Here is a 22,422-nt window from a genome sequence, read left to right on the forward strand (position 1 = left end):
TACTGGTCCACCCTGCTAGCTAGCAGTTCTGGTGCTGCGGTGGGGAGGGGAGTTATTATTATGTTGACCGGTGGGTGCTAATGGGTTTTGTCCCATTTTATGTTCCTTGGGAGGCGGTTATTTCTTTGTGGAGTGGTTTGTGCGTGGTGTGTCCAAGCTTACACCTCTCATTCATTATGGGTTGATTCTCTTTACATCGGGTTGGCGGGTTGATGATTCGTTTGGGTTGATTGTTTCATTGCAGATGGTGGTGGATACTCTTTTGGGCCTGTTGGCGCAGGCGAAGACTGAGGGTCCAATGCCAGTGATACGGTTTGTGGGGGATAAAGTTTGATGTTATGGTCAAAGAGGTAGGCTTCGTGGGTAATAGTGTGGTCCTATGGGCTGCGATAGAGGCAGTTAGGTCAGCTAAGACGGTGCAGTTTCAGGCGGTGCAGTCTTTGCTGGGGCGGTCGAACCACGGGTGCAGAGTTACGCCGCTGGGGGGCGTGCCTGCTGGACGGCTGGCGATGGCTGCGCCAAGGGTGCAGCCATCGGATCATTTGTGTGGGGTCACGAGGGAGATCAATGATGATCTGATGGTGTAGGAGGTTTTTCTTACGGCGATTTAGTGGCCGCGGATTGTGGCTGGGTAAGGTGGTACCTGATGGAACGTAGCTGTGGTACTCGGATGCAGCGGGTCCAGTTGTTTTCTGGTTGGGCATTGTGGGTAGCGCTTCCAATCGGTGGTAGTGGTCGAGTTGTGGAGGTTGGCAGTTTTTCCGAGAGGAAGGTGTGCTGTCATTCTGACTATCAGTTGGTGGAGAATTTGATTAATAGTTGGTTTGCTAATCCTGGGGCCAAGGGTGGCGTACTTGCGGCAGTTGGTTTCTCAATTGTATGCGTTTTAAAAAAAAACAAAATGTTATGCGTGGCGCGACCAGTACTGGGGGTTCGCCAAGGGAATAGCAGCGGCTTTGTTTCCTTCCAGTTCTGCAGGTCTCGGGAGTTGAGGCCGGGTAGCAGGCGAGTTGGGCACGGTGTGTCCGGAGGGCTTGTGGAGTCTGGTGTGGCTGTGTTGGGGAGCGGCTCGGAGCTCGGTGACTGAGGTTATTTGGTGCTGATATCCAGAAGTGTGGGTGGCGCAGATAACGTTGTTTGGGGCCATGTGTGAGGAGGGCCCGGTGGAGTATTTGGTGGTGGCGTTGGCAGTGGGGAGTAACGGTTTTCGGGTTGCTAGGCCGGCGTCAGCAGTGGAGCAGAGGGTGGCGGCTGTGGCTGTTGAGGATTAGATGTGGAGAGATGTTTTCGCAGGATCTTAGTGCGCGGCAGGCCTTGAAGGGTTTTGTCGTAAGGGTGTGAGGGAGCGGGACACAAGGGTCCGTCTCCGTTGTTTTGTGGCAGCGTTTGGGGAGTGGTTTGTGGTTGCTATGTTCATCTGAGCACGAGCGGGTTTGGTTTCCTCTTGTCCAAAGCGGTTTGTGTTAGCCTTTTGGGGGGCTTTGAGATTGTGGGGTTGGTCAGCCCATCTACGGTTAAGAGCGGAGGTTGGAAGTTGGAGGTTGTGTCCGCGGTGGGGCAGTGGGTTGAGCACCGGCTTCGTCGCACACCGAATCAGATTAGGCAGGTGGTGAAGGTTGGTGTTGTTATACGCGGTCCCGGGTGCGGAATTATGTTGTGAGGACACCCAGGCTCGTTATTGTCACGTTTGTTAAGGTACCATTTTGTGGCAGTGCTGCAGACTTGATTACAAGTGGCGGGGGTGGGCGCCCGGAATACTACGGGTCGTATTCCTTCTGGATTGGGCTGCCACGGAGGCCCCTCGGTGGTCTCAGAAAAGGGGTTGTGAGAAGTATTGGGAGGTGGGAGTCCTCTTGTTTTTCGGCGTTACATTTGGCCTCAGTTGTTATCGGGTTAAGGCCAATGGGGGCGTTTGAGTCTTTTGGGAGTGGAATGGGTTGGCGTAACAGGTTGGTGTTATCTGTGGGTTTATAACCTCTCGGTTTTGTGGTGAGGGTGTGCCTCATTTGGATATTTGGGCATTCGTTGGTTCTCGGGGCCTCGACGGTCTGAGGCTCGCCCGAATTTTTGCCAGTTGGGTCTGGACGGGTCGATGGTACTGGTCCAGTAAGTGGGAGGCAGCGATTTGGTATCTCGAGAAGTTATTTATGAATGTTTAAAAAAAAAAAAATTGTTGGTTTGTTGCATTGTGGAAGACATACCCGGGCTTAATCGTGGTTTAGTTTTGATAGTGTGACCAGGTTGGAATGGCGTGGGGCTCGTGCGGTATGCAGTATCAATCGAGCCTTATTGGGGGGCGGCGCCAAAAGTTGGTGGCGCTGAACTGGTGGTTTTGGAGATGCGTTGGGGGTGCATCTTAACATTCTTGGTGCTGTTTTGTGGACGCTGGGATTGCGTGGAGGTGTGGTACAAGCTTTTGGTGTGTGGCGGGTCCAGGCCACGTAAGGAGTCACGTGCCCTGTCCTGTGGCGGGGGGTAGGTCTGGTCCAGAGGCGGTTGAAGGCAATGGTAACTGGACAGAGAGACACCATCTTGGTATGGTGGCTCCAGGTTCCGGGATGTTGCAGGCACAGGGTTCTGCAAAGTTGGGGGGTATTAATCCGTTGGTGATTAATACCTCCTCTCTGGGTCGGTGTGTTGCGGCCAGGGATATTGGGGTGAGAAGTGGTTCCTGGACTGGGCCTACTCAGGGTTGTATATTTACTGTATTGGTTACTGTGTTACCTATTGTTATTTGTTGGGGTCGCCCGTTGGACGGCGCCCCCTTGTGTTAGTATGTAAATAATAGGTAATAAAGGCTGCTGTGGCCAATTTTAAACCAAGTCACATGCAGTTCGTGTATTATTTACAGATGGTATTGGTGGGTAACACACACACAGCACGACTGGAGAATCCTTCCTCAATGGTCATGCAGTAATACCAGCAAGATCTATCCATGGCCTGTATCACAGCACCAGGATACACCAGCTCTCTCTTACATATTGTAGGCATGACTTTCATACATCTTAAACCCCTGCTGCAGCATTGATTTTGATTTTGGAGTAACAAAAAAAATAATCAATACAGCTATCCTAAGTCACAATTTGCCAGTACAGGGGAACCTTGGTTTACGAGTAACTTGGTGTGCGAGTATCTCGCTATACGAGCAAAGCTTGCTGTAAATTTGTAACTCAGTTTACGAGCAAGCTTTGCTATACAAGCAAATACTCACCGCACACACTTCTGGTTTCATACTTTCACTGCACTCTGACTCACTCTTGCAGTCCGCATAAACACACACACAAACACACACATACACGCACAAACACACACAAACACGCACACACACACACCCATATTATGCTCACCTTAACTTCTGTTCCATCACCGGCCTCATGGTTCTTGTAGTTCGTCGGTACAGGATGTGTATCGGGTAACCATCGCGACGATGGAGGAACTTCTGCTGTCAGCCGCTACTCAAAGGCAGCACGCTGACCAATCAGAGGCAAGCAGCTCCTGCCTTTGACGTCAGTGCTCTGGCAGCGGAAGCTCTGGCATCGGTCGCGATAGTTCTGATTCACATCCTGTACTACAAAACCAGGAGGCCGGCGATGGAATGGAAGGTAAGGTGAGCATAATATGTGTGTGTGTGTGTTTGTATGTGTTTGTGCGTGTTTGTGCGTGTGTGGAGTAGCACAATAGAGGACTAGGATGAGACATTGAACAAGTTGTAGAACAAATTGTCTGAGCTAGCATTATTTCCTATGGGAAATCTTGCTTTGCTATACGAGTAACTTGGTTAACAAGCACACTCCCAGAACCAATTGTTCTCGTAAACCAAGGTTCCACTGTATGTTAGATTATCTTTTAGCTATGTACCAGCTTTATAAAATCATATTTCATTTCAGCTAAAAGAAACCTTGGTTAAGCTGTAACGGGGTGCCGGGGGTGCCTCAGAGGTTGTAGTCGTGGCCCCTTTTTCTATCAGGCTAACCCCCGGCTCCGCCGTCATTATTGGGACAGGGGATTGTACTGTGGGGCAGAGTGTGGTGGAGGAGAGCACGTTATCAGACGCAGGGACACTTTGTAGACGGAGATCAGTTGAACCAAACGACATCTTTATTGCACAGAGTTTCACAACAGGCTCAATGCACGGATCTTGTAGCGCACAGTCACAATTCCTGCCGGGGAAAGCTTTTCTTGTCATCTCCTCTCAGAGGGGGTATGTGCCCGGCTACTCTACTTCACCTAGGCTCCCACTCCGGCTACCACAGACTTGACCCACTCAACTCTGTTTCACCATCAAGAACACTTTCCTTCTTCTTTCCTTCGTTATCTGTCCACAAAACTCCTACACTCTGCCCCTGTTGCTCCTTCTCCCCCGTCCCGGAATCGACTGCCTCAAACTCCCACTTTTTCCTCCAGCACTCTCTCTCCCTCCCCCTCAAGCTGCCGGCTCCTCCTTTCTCCTGCACTGTTTCTATGGGGACAGCCGTCCCACCCGGCCTCTAGGGGAAACCCATCTATACAGTAAAAAATACAATTGCTAATAAACATTAATATTAACAGCTTTATCTACCCCAGCGGGGGTATCTTCAGGGGGGAAACTGCGCCTCCTTGTAAGGGGTCCATCCACCCCTCACATTCCTCCTCTCTTTTTGCCTTAGCCTCCCGGCAAGGCTCGCACCTGTAAAACACAATCTTAGCAGCAAGGCAAACTTTTGAATAAAACTTTAAAACCTTCATGAGAAAGAAACAACCACTGAACGCACAAGTTCTGCGCCCGGAGTCCCTCCAAGGGAGCTCCCGGTCTTGGTAGGCAATTTGCCCGGAGGCCTTCAACAGGCGCTCCCGGTCTTTGCTGGTCTTCTGCTCGGAGGCTTTCACAGCACTCCCGGTCTTTGCAGGCAGGGAGCACAAATAATACAAGTCTCCGTCAACAACACAGAGGGAGTCCTTGCACAGTCCGGCATCAGGCTCCTTCCGGGCTCGGTAACTTAAACATGGTTACAAACTATAACTTTTCACCGGTTCTTTCAACAATGCCGGTACTTAACACAAGCATGTCCACCACCTCCGGTCGCTGCAATTCACATGGGGTGGTAGGCGCGCTGCCATTCAGCCTGCTGGGCCCTCACGTAGTCGGAGAGGGATTGGCCTGGCAAGCGGCGCAGTCTCCGGAACGGTTCGTAGTTGACTGGTGGTTCTGACGCCTCTGTCTCTGGTTTTGCCTCCTCAACCCCCGACGGGGGTGACGGGGTCGCTGAACGGGACGGCTGGGGACCACCAACGACGACCACCGGGTGCGTAATCATACTCTGGTGGATTGCTAACACCGCCGGTGTCCCCTTTTCTTGGTCAGCTGTCAGTCCTGTGATGACTTCTGGCGACACCGCCAGCGTGTTTCTCGGCCGGCAAGTCTCAGCCAGCATCGGTCTCTGTTGGGTACGTCTCCGGTATTGACACTCTTCCCACTCAATCTCTTGTTGCCACTGTGTGGCCTCTTGCGCAGTGGGCATCCGGGTCACTCCTATGGCAAAATAGGCCCCGGCATCCCACTTCTCTCCGGAATTTCACTTTTTCTCCCGGGTACAGGGTATGCAAACGTTGGGGCAAGCCCTCAGTGTCCAGGTTAACCCGGTTGTAGAAAAAATGGTCCCCAGTCTCTTCGTCCTCTATGAACCCATAGCCCTCCGCCTGATTGAATTTGACCACGGTGCAAACGGTGCACTGCCGATCAAACTCGTCGCTAAGGGGACCGGCCATCATCTCACGGGCCACGGTCTCGGCCAGTAACCTTTCTTGCACCGGATCGGTTTCAGGCGGTGGGGACTGTCGCTGGGTCAGGGGCGTCAGCTTTACCGGCTCCCAAAAGAATCCCCACTCGTCTTCCTCTAACTCCGGGGTATGTTGCCCTCCCGAGGCCGGAACTTCTGTGGGGGCTGGAGGACCCACCTTGTCTGGTGTAACCACCTCCGGACTCTGGAGAGGTGCTCCCAGGACTTCGCTTCCCGGCTGTAGTTGCGTCTTGTAGGTGGCCCGGACTTCAGTAGAGGTTTCACCGGTCACGGCATCCCATGAAGTGACCCACGTTACTTTTGCGGGCCGCTCCGGACCTCCTGGCACAGCCGGTAGTTTAATGGTAAGTACTTCCTCGGTCGCAGTCTGCTTCGGGCGTCCTCTCTCCAGGCTGGTTGCTACCAGCGCGCCCGCTGCAGCTCGCTGCTTTGTCTGGGTCTCCATCTCGCTCGGAGTCAGTCGCTGAGTTGGCGTTCCTTGCAGCCCTTCCTGTAATGACGCCGGGGACAGTGGAGATGCTGGAGAAGGTGGAGGCGGGCCTTCTTTTCCCGCTCTTGTATACACTCCACCCCCAGTCTCGCACATCAAATCGACCCAGCATAGGCGACTCTTCTTTTTTCCTGTAAGGCCGCCCTCTTCACATGTCTTCAACAGCATCTTGGGGCCAGTACCTCACCTCTTTGAGCGGCGTACTCTGTACTTCTTTTTCTTCGCCGGCCAGCTCAGGGTTCTTCGCTTGGCGCCAATTCTTCGCGCGCTCACTGTATTTGTGAAGACGGCGGTTATCTGAGCGCCATCTTGTGCCTGGTCCAACGCCTTAGGCACCACTTGGTCTTCACATTCAGGGATCGGGACCCCCCGCAGATAATCCGGATCCTGCCGACTACGCCACATGTAACGGGGTGCCGGGGGTGCCTCAGAGGTTGTAGTCGTGGCCCCTTTTTCTATCAGGCTAACCCCCGGCTCTGCCGTCACTATTGGGACAGGGGATTGTACTGTGGGGCAGAGTGTGGTGGAGGAGAGCACGTTATCAGACGCAGGAACATTTTGTAGACGGAGATCAGTTGAACCAAACGACATCTTTATTGCACAGAGTTTCACAACAGGCTCAATGCACGGATCTTGTAGCGCACAGTCACAATTCCTGCCGGGGAAAGCTTTTCTTGTTGTCTCCTCTCAGAGGGGGGATGTGCCCGGCTACTTTACTTCACCTAGGCTCCCACTCCGGCTACCACAGACTTGACCCACTCAACTCTGTTTCACCATCGAGAACACTTTCCTTCTTCTTTCCTTCGTTATCTGTCCACAAAACTCCCACACTCTGCCCCTGTTGCTCCTTCTCCCCCGTCCCGGAATCGACTGCCTCAAACTCCCACTTTTTCCTCCAGCACTCTCTCTCCCTCGCCCTCAAGCTGCCGGCTCCTCCTTTCTCCTGCACTGTTTCTATGGGGACAGCCGTCCCACCCGGCCTCTAGGGGAAACCCATCTATACAGTAAAAAATACAATTGCTAATAAACATTAATATTAACAGCTTTATCTACCCCAGCGGGGGTATCTTCAGGGGGGAAACTGCGCCTCCTTGTAAGGGGTCCGTCCACCCCTTACAAAGCCTCCAAATATTGCTAGAGTGTTCTGTAGCATGTTATTTCATAGATAAAATGAACTCACAGAAGCCAGGCACCAGAAATATTCTTGGGGACTGATAACTGTTATATTTTACTTGAATTGTTAATTATTTGCTCTGGGTATACGTAGAAACTCCATGGCTAAAAGCCAGAATTTTTATTTCAATCATGCATCCTTTTACAACACATCAGATCCCTCTCTTATATTCACAGGGGTTGCATATAAGCATTTTATATCTTATCTTTATATATGAGTATTCTAATTGTAACTTTTATTCTAAAGAAATTTCCCCATCATTCAAATTAGTTGCGGAAATGGATGTTTTGCTTTGGATACAGATTATCATATCAGGAATCATTGCTTACTCAAGGTTAAAGCAATGTTTTAACATAAGAACAAGTGCCCTAGACATGATGGACACTTTAAAGGAACAAGTACAGGGCCATTATGTAGTGTATTCTAGTGTCAATCAGAGAGTCCCATAACAGTTACAACTACAAACTCTCAAGGCTCCACCGGAATGCTCCAAAAAAGTGACAGCCACCTTAAATTTCATACTCCTGTCTACATAACCCTAACTGAAATGAAATCCTGTGTGAACAGGCGATTATACCTTTGACATATAATTCTAAAATTTCCTCAGTTTCTTGTTTTGGGTCAGAACTGGATTTGGCATTTAACGTTAAAGGGGTTGTCCACTACTAGGGCAACCCTTTTTGATTCCATAGGTTTCCATCAGGTAAAATAATAAAGACTAAACTCACCTCCCGTACTGGCACCATTCCAGCGGTGTCCAGTATCACGGTGCTGGGGCCCACGTGGGGTTGTGATGTCAAGAGAGCCTTTCGTCCAATCGGTGCCAGCTTTCTTCTACCCGTCTTCAGACAAATCTAGTTAATCAACAGGAAGTGAGTGCAACAGCTGTGCTGATTTCCAGGGATTGTTCATTTGGTCCAAAGGTGGGGAGACAGAAGCCAGAGCTGATTGGACCCAGGGATTGCATGACATCACAACTCCACGTGAGCCCCGGCACCATCATACTAGACACTGCTAGAATGGTAACAGTATGTATAGGCTTTATTATTTTACCTGGGGGAAACATGTGGAAACAGAAGAAGTTGTCCTAGTAGTGGACAACTCCTTTAAAGTGTTGTCAGGACAGATAATAAAGCGAATAGGAGCTTTGCTTCAGTGGTTGAGATCGACCACTGTACAGCAAACGGAGCTGTCCTGAGCAGCATCGTTTACATCAGGCATCTGACATAGTTGTTTAGCTGATCAATGGGGGTTATAGGATCTCTAACAATCTAATTTTGACAACCTATCCTGTGGAAAGTAATGTAGGAAACATACAGCACTCTCGAATATACCTATTCCTATTCCTATATACCTAATAATACACTGTGCACTACAGTGTAACGTTTTGGTCCCTCATTCAACCGTTATCAAACATGCACAGTGTTGAAGAAACAAAGGAGAACAGGTTAAGGCATGCAGAATTATGGTGAGTGCGATAACGTCGCTATGGGAGGAGACATTATAGGGTTAAACCATTGGAAATAAAAATCACCAATTGTATCGCCAAATCACCTGCCAAGATAGGGTCCCAATCCTTGACGTAAATAATTCAAAACAAATCCGGCACTTAGAGAGGTAGATTTGGTGATACAATTGGTGATTTTTATTTCCAATGGTTTAACCCTATAATGTTCCCTCCCATAGAGACGTTATCGCACTCACCATAGTGCTGCATGCCTTAACCTGTTCTCCTTTGTTTCTTCAACACTGTGCATGTATAATAAAGGTTGAATAAGGGACTAAAACATTACACTGTAGTGCACATTGTTTTTGTTGGACCATTGAAAATAAACAGCACCAATTATTTTACCAAATCTACCTCTCTGAGTGCCGGATTATTTTTTAATTATCCATTCTGTAGATAGGTCACCAACATTTTTTACCTGGAGAACCACTTTAAGGTGGAAGCTCCACCCACTTTAAGTTAACCTGTTGGAAACTTCTGTGCCTATGAATTTATCTGACTTTGTAGCCGTTTCAAAGATAAGCAAGTTGATCCACTTATGACCTCAAAGAGATTCTCCAGCAATGAAAAATCATGTTTTGAAGTTTGGTATATACGGCATGTGCCACAGTGCATTTGGGAGTGACAATGCACTTACAGTTCCTCAGCCTCAAGTCAATGGAGGTGTACCGCCCCGCTCTCAGCAGCCGAGCTGCTCGGATCCGGCCCTTCTGTGGGTGGCTCGAGGGTCTCCGGACCCGGGGGCCTCACCTTTACTTCAAATGAAAAGGGGGCTAGTGATGGGATGGTGGATTTAGGACGTATATGTACGGGCTGAGCTGTACGGAGTTCGTGACGCCACCCACGGTGTGTGGTGATATTGGACACCACTGCTGCAGTTACGAGGCACCCGGGGGAGATGTTGTGCAACAAGTTGTTAACCCTTCCGTGGGCAAGGATGGTGGCCCCGGGACCCGTTGGGGGTTTGGCGATGCAGGGAGATGGGCGACCGCAGGGTGCTGGTGTACTCACTATTAGAAAACACATGAGTCTCTGGTAAACCAAGGTGATGGTGGTCGGTGCCTGCAGCCGGCTGCGTTCGGGTTCCCCCACATGGCTGGTGGTCTCTGTCTTTCTCCTGCACCTGTGTAAGATGGTGGACTGCCTGTGCTTGCAACTTCAGGAGTCCGCTCCCGGCTTGTGGTTGCCTAAGGAGCCCTTTGCCCGCAGACACTGGCCCTTGGGATCTCTGAACCATGGTGGTGGCCTTTTATCTCCCTTGGTGGGCTGCTGCCTTCAGTCGGAACTTTGGGTGGGACAGGACCTCTAGTCCTGGCCGCAATCAGTTAATTAACTAGCCCCCAGTCGCTTCTGGACCTAGCTTCAGGGTCTGAGTACCACCCTTTGTGCTCCGGTTTCCGAGTCAGTCGGTTCCTCAGGTCAGTACAGGTGGGCCACTACCCTGTCCCGGTCCACCTCGGTTCCACCGAGCCGTCTTCCTGGCTCCTGCATACGGAGACCGCCGTCTGTCTCCTAGCCAAAGGCACCAGGGCTCCTACCCTGGCGCCGCTCAATTTGGGGTATTCGCCTCTGCTGGAGCTGCACACAGCTCCAGCCCACACTCCTTTCCAACTTGAACTTTCCAACTTTCTGACTTTTACTGACTTTTCCCCGCCCCGGGCTGTCTAGGACTCCTCGGTGGGCGTCCTCCAACTGCCTGGTTCCGCCCCCTGGTGTGTCTTTCAAGCCCTGAGGGGGGTGACTAGGGTTTTGTGGTTGGGTGTGTGTCACCTGTGAGGGAAGGTGTAATGCGGGGCCCTATTTTTGACTACCTGGCCTGGCCAGGACGTCACACACTTACAGCTCCTCAGCCTCACGCCAGAAATCCCTGATTTATGCCAGAGCCAACGACCTGTAAATTATCCAGAGGAGAGTGGTACTATTCTGGGAATACAGCATGAGGCTAAAGTGGTTTATGTGTATCGCCATGTACCAATGCTCTTCCTGACGCATATATACAGAAAGTTAAAACGTGATTTCTTGGTGATGGAAAATCACTTTGGGGTCATAAAGTTATCAACTTGGTTATATTTTAAAGGTCTACAATGACATATTAGCGGTTTGGGGCGTAGAAATTTGTTCTCATATGCACATCTAGTAGTTGAACTCTTTAAAGTTACAAGGTATAATAAATACGCAAATCTGTGAGCTGCATGCCAGTCTCTAAGGCTCTTGTATTAAGCATAAGAGCCTTGCTGTGCAGATTTTTTAAGCTTTTCTGAGTTAGTGCTATTTTGACAACATTGAATGTATCACCTTTAAGCATTGAGAGACAGTTTGCTCCTGGAATGCTAAGTCATTGGACCACAGAAATGTAAGCACATATCTGCCCAATTAAATGTGATATTTAAGAACACAAAATGCATCAAATAACTTGACAGCCTCAATACTGCACTGAATGATGGTTTGCGTAGGCTGTTAATAACTTACAGTATATGAGCTGAAAGTGGTCATGCATAGACATATTTTTTGAACAGATGTCAAAGTACAAAAATAGAAAAAGAAGGCAGAGTTGAAGTCTCTCCTAAGCAAATATGTATGGGGAACCAAGGATTCAAAAGCAACATAGGATTATACAGGTACAATAAGGGTAATATTTAAATGGATTCTGTCCAGTAAGATCAAGCCCCCCAAACCACATATATGCTCATGTAGCTCTTTGACTATCATTTAGCTGTTACTGTATTCCAAAGAAATCAGTGTTTTAATTAATATGCAAACTAGGCATTACCTGGACTTAACAAAAAAATTGTTTAAAAGAACAGAGAGTCCTCAGTGGTTGATACCTTTTAATGGCTAACTGAAAAGATGGTAATAATTGCAAGCTTTCGAGACTACTCAGGTCTCTTCATCAGGCATGGTATAACACAAAATCTGAAGAGTCACGTCTAACTAAACTGGAACTGGAACTAAAGACACTTCTGAAGAAACGCGCACAACTGGACAGCGACATATTTTTCTTATCCAAATGCAAAAAGACGTGACTCTTCAGATTTTGTGTTATACCATGCCTGATGAAGAGACCTGAGTAGTCTCGAAAGCTTGCAATTATTACCATCTTTTCAGTTAGCCATTAAAAGGTATCAACCACTGAGGACTCTCTGTTCTTTTAAACAATTTTTTTATCTCTACTGGCTAACACGGTACAAAGATATATTTTACTTGTATCAAACTGGACTTAACAAAGCACTTTCCCAACCTATACCACAGTATATTTGGTTTAGGGTAGGGGACTGATCTTACTGAATAATTCCTTTAAATGGTAAAGAGAAATCTAAATCAAATCAATATATGATATGATCTCACTTTGACTCAACATAGCATCAAAGCTTCAATTCTTTTATGTATACTTGCACAACGTTTTTAAAGGTTTCAAATGGGGGACTTTTTAAAATTCTGGAGGGTATTTATTAACAAGATCAATGTAGAAATGGCCTTCTCATCTGCTTACCACTCAAAAGCCAATGGTCATCAGAAATGTCTTCAATGTTATATCTCTGGCCATCAGTGAAACTGAGTGGTGTATTTGCTTCTAGCCAAATTGACTATAATCAATACCAAGATTCTCTTAAGATCTTTTATGTTTTCTGCAATCTTGAGTATCACCCTTGCTTTGGGTCCTTTTTGGACAACCCTTAGGTCAGTAAATTTATAACCAAATTGAAGATTACCTGGTCTGAAATCAGGGAAAATTTGAGAAGAGCACAGGGCAAACAGTCATCCTTGGCTAAATAAAGACATACTGATAGAATAAGTTTGGGGTGGTGAACTAGGTACGGTTATCCACAAAACAAATAAAATTAAGGTCCCCTTCACTAACCTAGGACCCAAATTCATTGGTTGATATGAAATAACTGAGGGTTTGATTCTCATGGCCTTCTGCTTGAAGCTTTCACTTCCTTCTGGATACCCAATGTGTTTCACAAATCCCTTCTTAAATTTCACCTCTTGCCTGTTCATTCTGTTAGGAATCCTCCTGCTCCTGTCTTGGTTAAAGGCATTCTAGAATATGAAGCTAAAAAGATTCTACATTCATGAATAGTGAGAGGATCTCTACAATACTTGTTGCATTGTAAACGATATAGATAATAGCTGCCCCTAGCTGTCTGCATGAAAAACACAGTGTGGGCTCTCCCCCATTTTTGATAACCAGCCACGGTAAAGCAGAAAGCTGAGGGCTGATATTATCAGGGTGTGAAGGGCCATGGATATTTGGCCCTTCCCAGCCTAAATATACCAGCCCACAGCTGCCCCAGAAGTGGCTCATCCATTAGATACGCCAATTCTGGCACTTTACCTAGCTCGTCCCGATTGTTCTGATGCATTGCCAATCGGGCAATGATTTTGGGGTTGATTTTAGCCTTGAATTGACAGCTGGCATGAAGCCCAGTGGTTAGTACTGGATAGATATCTATCAGATACCCCCATTAATAACCCGGCAACTAAACACTTTAAAAACCCAAAACATTTTATTTTAAAAAACACTCTGAAACTCCCTTAATCTCCAATTTATTAAAAAAAAAAGAAGAAGATCCAACATAATCCACATAATCTGATGGAGTCCAATAATTGGAACCTGAAAGACATAAAAAGAGAGAAGTTAAATAAATAAAAAAAAAGATACAGTGTCTCTTTCACCACTTTATAAGTAGAGTTGAGCGCGGTTCTAGGTTCGAGGTTCTCCAGTTCTAGGCTCGAGTGATTTTGGGGCCTGTTCTAGATCGAACTAGAACTCGAGCATTTTGCAAAAGCTCGATAGTTCTAGAAACGTTCGATAATGGTTCTAGCAGCAAAAAAACAGCTAATTCCTAGCTGGCTTTCCGCTGTAATAGTGTAAGTCACTCTGTGACTCACACTATTATGAAATTTCAGTGTATAGTGTGCGGGAACAGCGCCTTCAGATCACTGCTGTTTGTATAATGGCGATCGCCATTTTTTTTTTTTTCCTTGTCTTCCTTCCCTAAGCGCGCGCGTGTAGTGGGGAGGGCCATTATGGCAGCCAATCCCAGACACACACACAGCTAAGTGGACTTTTAGCCAGAGAAGCAACAGCATGGGGGATAGGATGTCCATGTCACATGTCCCTGCATTATAAAACCGGACATTTTCCTCCATCATGCCATTATCTGCCTTCTGCGTCCTTGGTGTCAGACATCACTGGCGCAGCTCCATCCTTTGTCCTATCGCCGATACTGCTGTATACGCTCCATACACAGCGCTAGACAGCTTAGGGAGAGCACTTTCTATCAGTCCTTTTAAGGGCTCGTACCGGCAGGGTCAGAGCCATAGGTGACAGGTCCTGAAAACAGAGACAGCGTCTGTGTAGCTAAGGTCAGGGATTTCGTCGCTGCATTTACCCATTAGGAGGGAATAGAAAGGCAGGCTTCCATTCCTCTACCCAGAGCCCCACAATCCTGGCACTGTAGCCTCCTGTCCTCTGCACACTACAACTCATTATAACTAAGCAATTATACTAGCAAACACTCAGTGTACCTAGTGGCATCCTAAACGTGGCTATTGGACTTTTGTCTAGTCCCACTAGTGCAAAGATATTTGCAGCACGTCTGCCTGCATTGCACACTCAAACTCATTATAACTAAGCCATTATACTAGCAAACACTAAGTGTACCTAGTGGCATCCTAAACGTGGCTATTGGACTTTTGTCTAGTCCCACTAGTGCAAAGATATTTGCAGCACGTCTGCCTGCATTGCACACTCTAAATCATTATAACTAAGCCATTATATTAGCAAACACTAAAGGCTGCTTTACACCAATCTATCGTGCGATAGATCGTAGGGGTCACGCCTGTGTGAAACCTCCTAGCGACGCAGTATCGCTCACAAATCGTGAGTCGGGTACTGCTCGCTAAAATCCATAATATCGTTTAATTTAGTTGACCATCGTTTCCGTGGTAGCACACGCCGCTCCGTGTGACACCACGGGAACGATGAGCAGCTCACCTGCCTCCCGCGGCCGCCGCCGGCTCTATGTGGAAGGAAGGAGGTGGGCGGGATGTTTACGTCCCGCTCATCTCTGCCCCTCCGCTTCTATTGGCCGGCGGCCGTGTGACGTCTCTGTGACGCCGAACGTCCCTCCCACTCCAGGAAGTGGACGTTCGCCGCCCACAGCGAGGTCGCACGAGAGGTAAGTATGTGTGACGGGGGTTACTAACTTTGTGCGACACGGGCAGCGATTTGCCCGTGACGCAAAAAGGATGGGGGCGGGTACGATCGATTGTGAAATCGCACAATCGGTCGTACCGTGTAAAGCAGGCTTAAGTGTACCTAGTGGCATCCTAAACGTGGCTATTGGACTTTTGTCTAGTCCCACTAGTGCAAAGATATTTGCAGCACGTCTGCCTGCATTGCACACTCCAACTCATTATAACTAAGCCATTATACTAGCAAACACTCAGTGTACCTAGTGGCATCCTAAACGTGGCTATTGGACTTTTGTCTAGTCCCACTAGTGCAAAGATATTTGCAGCACATCTGCCTGCATTGCACACTCTAACTCATTGTTACTAAGCCATTATACTAGCAAACACTCAGTGTACCTAGTGGCATCCTAAACGTGGCTATTGGACTTTTGTCTAGTCCCACTAGTGCAAAGATATTTGCAGCACGTCTGCCTGCATTGCACACTCCAACTCATTGTTACTTACTAAGACATTATAATACCAAAAATTGAGTAAACTTAGTGGCATACAAGAAGTGGCTGTTGTACTCCATTAGTGCCCCACTGGTGCAAATCTATGTGCAGCACCTGTGCAGGACACCCTCCTGCTCTGTTTTTAATAAGCTATAATGATAGCAAAGAATACTGCCATTTAGTGGCATCATAGAACTGGCTGTTGTATTCCATTAGTGCCCCACTGGTGCCAAGCTATTTCTAGCACCTGTGCAGGACACCCTCCTGCTCTGTTTTTAATAAGCTATAATGATAGCAAAAAATACTGCCATTTAGTGGCATCATAGAACTGGCTGTTGTATTCCATTAGTGCCCCACTGGTGCCAAGCTATTTCTAGCACCTGTGCAGGACACCCTCCTGCTCTGTTTTTAATAAGCTATAATGATAGCAAAAAATACTGCCATTTAGTGGCATCATAGAACTGTTTGTTGCATTCCATTAGTGCCCCACTGGTGCCAAGCTATGTGCAGCACCTCTGCATGACACCCTGCTGCTCTGTTTTTAATAAGCTATAATGATAGCAAAAAATACTGCCATTTAGTGGCATCATAGAACTGGCTGTTGGACTCCTTTATTGTGCCACTTGTGCCAAGCAATCTCAAGCACCTCTGCATTCTACCCTCATGCACATTTAGCTATGCTAATTTTATAGCAAACTCAGGGAATTCCTTGCTGCATTTGATCATTAGGAGGGATAGAAAGTGAGGCTTCCTTTACTGTCCTGGTACCCACAGAACACGGCCCCTGTACCCATCTGTCCACTTTTGCCAAGCTATTTAATTTGCCCAAAGAGCTGACTCTTTTTCTGCCATCCTAAAATTGTCTGGAATACTAAGTTAGTGTTCCTTTGCTGCCAAGCAACGTACAACACATGTGCATTCTACACTCCTTTCCATTTCTGGAATGCAATTATTAACTGCAGGTAGTCCAGCCAATCTGTGACGAAGGTGCAGGCGTGGATATAATGTAGCCTGCATCCAATGATGGTTCTCTCGATGTCTGACAGCTCAATAATACCTTCTGTTTCCACTTCCAAAACAAGTGATGACCTGCTAATCACACTCCCTGTTGCGGGTAAAGGAGTGGAAGTTCAGTGTGAAAAACCATGTGTGACTGCTGTCCCCACAGTCACAGAAGATGAAGAGCACGCAGATACACTTGATGGGGCAGGCGGTGGTTGCACAGGCACGCTAGGCCGCATTGTAGCACAGTGAAATTCACATTGCGACTTATGCTTCATTTTAAGTCGTGTACAGGGTGGGCTCGCCAGTATGCAGCAAAACCAGGCAACAGGAAAAGGACTCTAGGCAGTTGGGTTGATAAATGATTGTTTAACTTTACCAAAACAAACAATAAGAACCATGCACACAATTTAAATAATTGAACAATCTATTCTGTTGCCTACTACCTGCTAATCCCTCTGTGTAGCAGTAATTGTGTGTTTGTGCGTGTGTGTGTGTGTGTGTGTGCGAACACGACTTACCAGTGGCGCATCACAAGATCTTCCAAGTTACCTACCTAAACATAGCCAAAACACATTACCCCCCTGAATACCCTTGTTACCTGAAGCCTCACAGATAATGCAGATGATAACAGTGTGAATGCAAACCACACAGCTCTGCAACACAGTCATGGAAATCTTGAAAAGCAACAGTCAATGCAAACATGTGTTGCTGTCCCTCTATGATTTAAACTGTATGTGACAATTTGACAGTGGAGAGGCAGCAAGTCTTATTGTCTATAAATAGTCGGCCTACCCAGAACAGATATGTGTTTTGCTAATAAAACAAAGTGTTGCGTGCCCGCATTATTGTCTGGGCACAGCCTACCGTACCCGGGTACTCTGATGTCCAGTTGCCAGAAATACAGACTTTACGCTCCTCTCACGGTAAACAGTATAGACAGCACTGTAAGAATGTTGGTCTGTGGCACAGGTTGCTGCTCACTGGCATTACGGGGCTCATCATCAAAGTACAACATGACTCCCCTCACAATTGAACGAAGTGTTTCTGCGGTGGCTCCTTGCTGTAACACACACCTTTAGCTTTTCCTTCTGTTCATAGACAGCATCTCCAAGTCCACACCCGAAGAGCAATTTGATATTGCTATAGTGACCAAATAAAGGCAGATCCAAAATAACAGCAGCCCCTTGTGTGTAGTCTGCAACAATGCATGCAATGGCAAATAAACATGTTGCATTGACAGTGGCTAAAGCTGAGCAATACACCTTCACGCTATCAATTCATATTCATGTGACACTTCATGGAGGAACTACTCAAAGGTGTGAGTTTTTGCCTTCTACTTACAGATTGTTGACAAATCTTACAGATTCCATGAGTTGGGTGATCCTTTGCGATGTCCAAAAATTCACAGGCTAGGCAAGGCTTACAGCCCATGCGACCTGCATAGCCAACATGACTTCTGCTCAGAGTCAAAGTTGTGGTCCAGGATTCAGTTGTTGACGTGCTTCCAGTACTTTGTCTCTGGCCAGGAAGACGCAACGTAACCTCGTCGTCAGTAGCATCCTCCTCCACCTCCTCTGCTGACCTCATCGACTGGCTGACTTTGGTTTGACAGTAAGTGTGGTCTCCAACCTCATCAATAACCCTGTGTGTTTTCATTCCCCTCGCCCTGAGTCCTCCGAGACAACCTCTTCCTGCCCTGACCGAATAGTAAAGTTTTCATTCCAATCAGGTATCTGTGCTCCTCATCATGTTCCCCATTGTCTCCACCAGGAGGATTTACTTTTTGGAAATGAGGGTGTAGATTAGGCTCAGCACCTTCTTCATCGGGGCCTGGATCCCACTCACAAAGCTTCTGGCCATCTGCGCAGATCATTTCCCCTGTCTCATGGAACTCGCTACCTCAACACTTCAGATTATCTGCTACACCCGCAAGCTTCAAACTGAATCTGAAAACTCATCTGTTCAGAAATGACTATAACCTTCAATGACACCACCACCATACGTACTTGACGCTCAACCTAAATCACTCCTACTGTCTCCTCCCAAAAATCCTTTAGAATGTAATCCCGCAAGGGCAGGGCCCTCTTCCCTCTGTACCAGTCTGTCTATAGTTACTTGTATATGTATTCTGTATGTAACCCCCTTCTCATGTACAGCACCATGGAATCAATGGTGCTCTATAAATCAATAATAATAAAAATAATAATAACTTCCTTGTCTGTACTCATTGCAGTTTTGGAGCAGACCTCTGATTCCCAGGCTATAGTGCGACTGAACAGCTATGCAAACTCAACCATCTCTGTTACCCCATACTCAGCAGGGCTGGTGGAAACTTGAGAGCTGTTAGGAAGCAAGTGCGATTGGATTGACACCACAGAGGAATGGAGTATTTGGGATCTTGAAATTGGGGTGGAGGAAAGGCCACTTTATGGAGCACTTGAGATCCATTGAAGCAGCTGCTGTTTTGGCCTCATCTACATTTGTTAGCGATGGTTGTGTCAGTGAAAAAAAGGATCATATCAGATTATCCATGGGAAGAAGTACACCTGTTCTTTTGGATGGTATTTGTTGTTACAAAACCTGTAACCTGAAGCCTGCTGCGGTTTCATTTGCGCCCAGGTGTCAGCTGCCATTTAGGGCTGTGCCTTGGGTTGTCCAGCTGGCTACTTTCTCCTCCACGTCTACGTGTGGAGAGGCAGCTAGTGTGCATGCGTGTGCCGATTTACCCCAGCCGCAGCCTAACTACAGTGTTTCACCTAGTGAGTATGCTCTGCCTGACTGTGCCATTGCTAAGGCTAAGTCTTCATTTCGGGATACAGCGCATGCTCCCACACTTAGTGCGAAAAGCCTCTTTGCACAGGTACTTGCATTCCATGCCGGGTCTAAGTCCTGTTTTGTGCCTAGAGACCATGCTAAAGCTGATAGTCTTTTTTCAGAGACTGTATTTCATGCTACTGAGCATGCTCAGGCACTTACTGCATCAGAGACTAGGTCCGGTAATGAACTCTTTGGCCTTGCCCCTGATGTGGGGGTCCCATATAGACCACAGGGCATCAGGTGTAGAGTTGAGCGCGGTTCGCGGTTCGAGGTTCGCCAGTTCTAGGCTCGAGTGATTTTGGGGCCTGTTCTAGATCGAACTAGAACTCGAGCTTTTTGCAAAAGCTTGATAGTTCTAGAAATGTTCGAGAACGGTTCTAGCAGCAAAAAAACAGCTAATTCCTAGCTTGGTTTCCGCTGTAATAGTGTAAGTCACTCTGTGAATCACACTATTATGACATTTCAGTGTATAGTGTGCGTGAACAGCGCCTTCAGATCACTGCTGTTTGTATAATGGCGATCGCCATTTTTTTTTTTTTCCTTGTCTTCCTTCCCTAAGCGCCGCGTGTAGTGGGGCGGGCCAGCATGTCAGCCAATCCCAGACACACACAGCTCAGTGGACTTTTAGCCAGAGAAGCAACGGCATGTGTGATAGGATGTCCATGTCACATGTCCCTGCATTATAAAATCGGACATTTTCCTCCAGGACGCCATTATCTCTTCTGCGTCTTTGGTGTCAGACATCACTGTCGCAGGTCCGTCCTTTGTCCTATCGCTGATACAGCTGTATGCGCTCCATACACAGCGCTGGACAGCTTAGGGAGAGCACTTTCTAGCAGTCCTTTTAAGGGCTCAAACCGGCAGGGTCAGAGCCATAGGTGACAGGTCCTGAAAACAGAGACAGCGTCTGTGTAGCCAAGGTCAGGGATTTCCTCCCTGCATTTCCCTATTAGGAGGGAATAGAAAGGCAGGCTTCCATTCCTCTACCCAGAGCCCCACAATCCTGGCACTGTACCCTCCTGTCCTCTGCACACTCCAACTCATTATAACTAAGCCATTATACTAGCAAACACTCAGTGTACCTAGTGGCATCCTAAACGTGGCTATTGGACTTTGCTATAGTCCCACTAGTGCAAAGACATTTGCAGAGCACGTCTGCCTGCATTGCACACTCCAACTCATTATAACTAAGCCATTATACTAGCAAACACTCAGTGTACCTAGTGGCATCCTAAACGTGGCTATTGGACTTTGCTATAGTCCCACTAGTGCAAAGACATTTGCAGCACCTCTACCTGCATTGCACACTCCAACTCATTATAACTAAGCCATTATACTAGCAAACACTCAGTGTACCTAGTGGCATCCTAAACGTGGCTATTGGACTTTGCTATAGTCCCACTAGTGCAAAGACATTTGCAGAGCACGTCTGCCTGCATTGCAAACTCCAACTCATTATAACTAAGCCATTATACTAGCAAACACTCAGTGTACCTAGTGGCATCCTAAACGTGGCTATTGGACTTTGCTATAGTCCCACTAGTGCAAAGACATTTGCAGAGCACGTCTGCCTGCATTGCACACTCCAACTCATTATAACTAAGCCATTATACTAGCAAACACTCAGTGTACCTAGTGGCATCCTAAACGTGGCTACTGGACTTTGCTATAGTCCCACCAGTGCAAAGACATTTGCAGAGCACGTCTGCCTGCATTGCACACTCCAACTCATTATAACTAAGCCATTATACTAGCAAACACTCAGTGTACCTAGTGGCATCCTAAACGTGGCTATTGGACTTTGCTATAGTCCCACTAGTGCAAAGACATTTGCAGAGCACGTCTGCCTGCATTGCACACTCCAACTCATTATAACTAAGCCATTATACTAGCAAACACTCAGTGTACCTAGTGGCATCCATAACGTGGCTATTGGACTTTGCTATAGTCCCACTAGTGCAAAGACATTTGCAGCACGTCTACCTGCATTGCACACTCCAACTCATTATAACTAAGCCATTATACTAGCAAACACTCAGTGTACCTAGTGGCATCCTAAACGTGGCTATTGGACTTTGCTATAGTCCCACTAGTGCAAAGACATTTGCAGAGCACGTCTGCCTGCATTGCACACTCCAACTCATTATAACTAAGCCATTATACTAGCAAACACTCAGTGTACCTAGTGGCATCCTAAACGTGGCTATTGGACTTTGCTATAGTCACACTAGTGCAAAGACATTTGCAGCACCTCTACCAGCATTGCACACTCCAACTCATTATAACTAAGCCATTATACTAGCAAACACTCAGTGTACCTAGTGGCATCCTAAACGTGGCTATTGGACTTTGCTATAGTCCCACTAGTGCAAAGACATTTGCAGAGCACATCTGCCTGCATTGCACACTCCAACTCATTATAACTAAGCCATTATACTAGCAAACACTCAGTGTACCTAGTGGCATCCTAAACGTGGCTATTGGACTTTGCTATAGTCCCACTAGTGCAAAGACATTTGCAGAGCACGTCTGCCTGCATTGCACACTCCAACTCATTATAACTAAGCCATTATACTAGCAAACACTCAGTGTACCTAGTGGCATCCTAAACGTGGCTATTGGACTTTGCTATAGTCCAACTAGTGCAAAGACATTTGCAGAGCACGTCTGCCTGCATTGCACACTCCAACTCATTATAACTAAGCCATTATACTAGCAAACACTCAGTGTACCTAGTGGCATCCTAAACGTGGCTATTGGACTTTGCTATAGTCACACTAGTGCAAAGACATTTGCAGCACCTCTACCTGCATTGCACACTCCAACTCATTATAACTAAGCCATTATACTAGCAAACACTCAGTGTACCTAGTGGCATCCTAAACGTGGCTATTGGACTTTTCTATAGTCCCACTAGTGCAAAGACATTTGCAGAGCACGTCTGCCTGCATTGCACACTC

The sequence above is a fragment of the Anomaloglossus baeobatrachus genome, chromosome 2 (genome assembly GCF_048569485.1).
Source record: "Anomaloglossus baeobatrachus isolate aAnoBae1 chromosome 2, aAnoBae1.hap1, whole genome shotgun sequence".
In the NCBI taxonomy this organism is placed as follows: Eukaryota; Metazoa; Chordata; class Amphibia; order Anura; family Aromobatidae; genus Anomaloglossus; species Anomaloglossus baeobatrachus.